We start from the raw sequence: 5,889 nt of genomic DNA on the forward strand, positions 1-5,889 counted from the left end.
CAACTTCTGGAAGAGAACATGACAACCTAAGTGTAGAGAGTTCCTTTAAAACTTAGGGAATAATGACCTATAGATAACAATCAAGAGTCAAGTTTTAGTTTGGACCAATTTCTGTTTAATATTATTCCGAGTGTTTCTTCTCTGTGGTCCACAGACCAATAGAGTAGGGATTTCCTGGTAGCTTATTAGAAATGCAGAATCTCAGACCTTAACCCAAATCTACTTAATTAGCAATCTGCATTTTAAGAACATCCCCAGGTGATTCATTTGCACATTTAATTTGAAAAGCACTGATATATAGGAGCATTTTAGAATGGAAAGGATTAAAATAATGGAGAGATAATAAGCCCATGAGGAGGATAACTGCAGCTTTGACTATTATTGGTAGTGACCCTTTATCTCTAAAAAGGGGAAAAGAGCTAAAACTGAGGTGTAAACCAGAATACCATCCTCTACTGTCACTTGTAATCAATGACAGGATGCACTACCACTTCCCTAAGTAGTCCTATCCTTGTTAAACATTAAAAGCCCCATGGTAATATATAGTATGATTAGCAAATCAGTCTCAAACCAGGTCTTGCTAAAGATGTTTTTGAGGTCTTGGGGAAGAAGGAGGAATGTGGAGGGAAAAGGTCAAGGCTAGACAGGGAAATGGCAGTCAACCACATGAGTGGGTCTAAGGGAACTAGTATTTCAATTCCTGTCTTCAGAGCTGCATAACAAGTTCTAGTAATCCAAAAGATTTCTGGTATTCCGTTCCATAAACCAACAAAATGACAACAAATCTTTATAAAAGGACAAAAAGTCCTTGCAAAAGGACCCCTGGAACTCCTGGCCTGCTAGCTGTATAGATTTTTTTTTTTAAGATTTTATGTATTTATTCATGAGAGACAGAGAGAGAGAGAGAGGCAGAGGGAGAAGCAGGCTCCCAAGGAGCAGGGAGCCCGATGCGGGGCTCAATCCCAGGACCCTGGGATCATGACCTGAGCCGAAGGCAGACACTTAACCATCTGAGCCACCCAGGTGCCCCTAGCTGTATAGATTTATTAGCTTTTCAATAATGTGACTCCAAATTTTCTGAAATTGAGTCCTTTTATTTTTTTTTTTGTATTCTGATAGAATTTTAAGATACCAAATATTTCCCAAATGCTTGGTATACAGACAGTACCCTAAGTCACATCCCCCCTCTCTCCCATCTGACTTCTGTCACCTAGGGTGCCCTATGCTCTCACTTAGAAGCCTCTCCCCTAGGACCTCCCAGAAACACCTTTAATAACCTTTAAGTACCACCTTTCATAGCAGGAGTTCTCCAGGATCCTACTCTAGGGCAAAAATGAGTAAGGATGACTTCGTGAGTATATGCCCTGTGCAATTAACAGGTCCCTATGCTTGGGGGCTTGGGAGGGCCTCAAACACGATTTAATGATCTGCTGTCACCGTCTTGAAATTCCTAATGAGTTTTGAAGAAGGAGCCCCATATTTTATTCTTCACTGTGCCTGTTAATTATATATCTACTCCTGAGAGCCAGCATTAGTTCTGATTAGACTGCTCAGGCTGTACCATAAAAACATCCATATCCCAGTTTATGACTATGATTTCTCCCCGGGAGGGGTTGGCCACCAGCATTACTTATCCTTCCCAGTTCTGTGTTGCAGAAGCTCTGTTCTTGGCAAGGGATGTTTGAGGCTCCCTCCCTCCACCTAGCTCCTATTCCCAGGCACAGCAAGCTGAGAATACTCAGTTCCAGTAATCTTCACCCCAGCTTCCATGTAGGGCTGAGGTCCTATGCTGGAAGGGACAAACAAGAAGACTGAGATTCCCCTTCCCCTCCTGCCCCCAGTCCAGAGTCTTGCTTGTAATGGATGGTACTGCAAGAGTAAAGATTCCTGCCCCATCTCTGGAGCAGTGGCACAGAGCTTCAAATATGGGAAGAGTCAGGCCATAAGAACAGAGCTGAGTAGCTCTCCCTAAAGGGGTTGACTTTATTTGGAATAGAGACTGGAAAGTTTCGTTTATGAATGCTGTCAAAAAATGCAGATTTGGGGCGCCTGGGTGGCTTAGTCGGTTAAGCATCTGCCTTTGACTCGGGTCATGATTCCAGTGTCCTAGGATTGAGTCCTGCATCAGGCTCCCTTCTCTGCGGGGCGTCTGCTTCTCCCTCTGTCCCTCCCCCCCTTCACACGTGCACTCTCTCTCACAAAAATAAATCAATAAAATCTTTAAAAAAATGCAGATTTTGCTGGTGAGCAAACATCATACAAAAAGGCAGAGGAGAATAGAGCTACATAGGTAGGAGTAACATTTCCCTATCTCACTGTCCTTAAGTTGGTAAATTTGAAGTAGATCTGAGAAGTTAAGATGTATACTGAAAGCCCTAGTGCAACCAAGAAAATAAATTTTAAAAATAGTGAACAATTGTTAAAATAATTGAAATACTACACTAAAAATGTTCACTTACACATGAAGGCAATAAAGAGGAAAAGAATGAGAAAATAACATGAATCATAGGAAAAGCATAAAGTAAAATGACAATTGTGAAACCAGTCATATTAACAATAAAACTGTGAATTAGTTAATCTATGCAAAAAGCAGACATTTTGAGACTGGATTTTAAAAAAAGATCCAACTATATACTATAAACAGGAGACAGATTTTTAGACATAAAGATACAGGGTTTTAAGTGAAATGACTGAAAAAATATACCACATAAGCATCACCCAAAGACAGCAGAATTGGCTACACTAATATCAAACAAAAAGGATTTTAATTTAAAAAAGTCACTAGGGATAGAGACATTTTATAATGATGAAAGAGTGACTCCATCTGGAAGACAACAATTATATATGCATGTAACAAGACTGTCCAAAAATACATGGAGAAAAAAACTGAAGGAACTGGAGAAATAGACAACTCAGTAATAATAGTTATACTTTAATAACTCACTTTCTTTTTTAAAAAATATTTTATTTATTTATTTGAGAGAGAGAAAGCACAAACGGGGAGAGGGAGAAGCAGACTCCCTGCTGAGCATAGAGCTCGATGTGGGGCTCAATCCCAGGACCTTAGGGCTTGATCCCAGGACCCTGAGATCATGACCTGAGCCAAAGGCAGACACTTAACCAACTGAGCCAGCCAGGCACCCCAATAACTCACTTCCAATGATAGAACAAGTAGGCAGAGGATCAACTGGGAAACAGAGAACTTGAACATAATATAAACCTGCTAGGCCTAACACATCTATAGAGCAATTTATCCAAGAGCATCAGCATACACATTCTTCTTAAGAGTACATGGAACATTGTCCAGGATATATGCTAGGACATAAAACAAAACAAATTTTAAAGCATATAAATCATTTGAAGTATGTTCTCTGACTATAAAGTAATGAAATTAGAAAATAATAAAAAATAAATATTTAGAAATAGACAAATGTTGAAATTAAATAACACACTCCTAAATAACCAGTGGGTCAAAGAGGGAATCACAAGGGTAAGTAGAAAATACATCAATACTGGGAGCGCCTGGGTGGCTCAGTTGTTAAGCATCTGCCTTCAGCTCAGGTTGGGATCGAGCCCCCCATGGGGCTCCCTGCTCAGCCAGGAGTCTGCTTCTCCCTCTCCCACTCCCCCTGCTTGTGTTCCCTCTCTCACTGTGTCTCTCTGTCAAATAAATAAATAAAATCTTTTAAAAAAGAAGTAAAAGAAGGGCACCTGGGTGACTCAGTTGGTTAAGCGACTGCCTTCGGCTCAGGTCATGATCCTGGAGTCCCGGGATCGAGTCCCACATCGGGCTCCCTGCTCAGCGGGGAGTCTGCTTCTCCCTCTGACCCTCCCCCTTCTCATGCTCTCTCTCTGTTTCTCTCTCTCAAATAAATAAATAAAATCTTTAAAAAAAAAGAAGTAAAAGAAAATACATTAACAATGAAAAAAAAAAAGAACACAACATACCTAACTTAGGGGATCCAGCCAAAGCAGGATTTTAGCAGGAAATTTATAGCTACAAATTCATATATTAAAAAGGAAGAAAAAACATCAATAATGTAACCTTCCACTAAAGACACTGGAAAAGGAGAGAAAACTCAGCCCAAAGTAAGCAGAAGATAGTATGTAATACACATTAGAGCAAAATAAATGAAATAGAGAATAGAAAAACAGATAATCAATAAACCAAAACATGGTTACTTGAAAAGGTCAATAAATTGACAAACCTTTAGCTATATTGATAAAAGGGAGAGAGAAGATTCATATTATTAAAATTAAGAATGAAAAAGAAATTACTATTAACCGAGAAATAAAAATGTTTATAAGGGAATATTATGCCACAAAGTAAAAAACTTAGATGAAATGGACAATTTCCTAGAAAGACACAAATAACTGAAATTTACTCAAGAGGAAATAAAAGATCTGAATAGTAAAGAAAAGAGATAGAATTAGTGACTTTTAAACTTCTCCATACAACCGCCTAGGTCCAGATGGCCTCACTGGTGAATTCTACCAAATATTTAAACAAGAATTCCTGTCAGTTCTCCACAAACTCATTGTAAATGTAGATGGGGACGAAACATTGCCCAACTCATTCTCTGAGGCCAGTATTACCTGGATGCCAAAACCAGAAGGCACTTATTTTGTAGGAATCTCTTCAATTTTGGTTCACTGAGGTTTTCCTCATGATTAGATTCATGTCATACGTCTTTTTTTTTTTTTAAGATTTTTTATTTATTTACTTGACAGAGAGAGACACAGCAAGAGTGGGAACACAAGCAGGGGGAGCAGGAGAGGGAGAAGCAGGCTTCCCGTGGAGCAGGGAGCCCGATGTGGGGCTTGATCCAAGGACCCTGGGATCATGACCTGAGTCGAAGGCAGACGCTTAACGACTGAGCCACCCAGGCGCCCCCATGTCATATATCTTTGACAGAAACATCACAGAAACAATGCTGTGTTCATCTCATCAGGTAGTGCATGATATCAATGTGTCCCATTATTGATGATATTCACTTTGGTAACTTCATTAAAGTGGTTGCTATCAAGCTTTTCCCTGTAAAGTTATTCTCTCCCCACCTTGTAATAAGTATTTTGTATTTTAAAGAATGTGAATATTCTGTTCCTCATCAAACTTTAGACTTGTTAATTAATTTATATCTGTTAAATTAGTGGTTTATTCTTTTATTCACTGAATTATAATCCATCACTATTATTTATTTTGGTGTTAACATTGTTCCGGATGTGTTGGACAATGGGAACTTTTTAAGCTGGCTTCTCTGTCCTTTTGACACGTCCCCAACATTCTTTGAGCAATTCCATGCTTTTGGTACAAATACTCTGGCCCAAGGGGCGGAGCAAGATGGCGGAGGAGTAGGAGACCTAGATTTCGTCTGGTCTCAGGAATTCAGCTGAATAGGGATCAAACCATTCTGAACACCTACGAACTCAACAGGAGATCGAAGAGGAGAGTAGCAACAACTCTCTGAACAGAAAAGCGACCACTTTCTGGAAGGTAGGACGTGCGGAGAAGTGAATCTGAGGCGATATTCGGGAGGATAGACGGCGGGGGAGGGGGCCTCCGTTGGCTGCTTCTGGCAAGTGATAGAGCCGCGGAGCACAAAATCAGAACTTTTAGAAGCCGGCTCCGCTGAGGGACGTCGCTGCAGTGGCTAAGCGGGGGGTGGAATCCTCGCGGGACAGTGTGGTCTCAGGACCCTTGGGGTCACAGAAAGACCGGGGGTGCCTGAGTGCGCCAGAGCTCCCAGGTATCGGAGCGGGGAAGCCGGCTGCAGAGACGGAGCCGAGGAGCAGGCTCTCAGCTCGGGGTTGCCATAAACTGTGATCCGCGGCCCAGTCGGGCCACTGCTCCTCCAGCGGGGACCCAACAAGCGGCAAAGCCGGGGAGAC

The sequence above is a fragment of the Eumetopias jubatus genome, unplaced genomic scaffold, assembly GCF_037043125.1.
Source record: "Eumetopias jubatus isolate StellerSeaLion01/CBP00866 unplaced genomic scaffold, mEumJub1_p1.0 scaffold_11, whole genome shotgun sequence".
Lineage (NCBI taxonomy): Eukaryota > Metazoa > Chordata > Mammalia > Carnivora > Otariidae > Eumetopias > Eumetopias jubatus.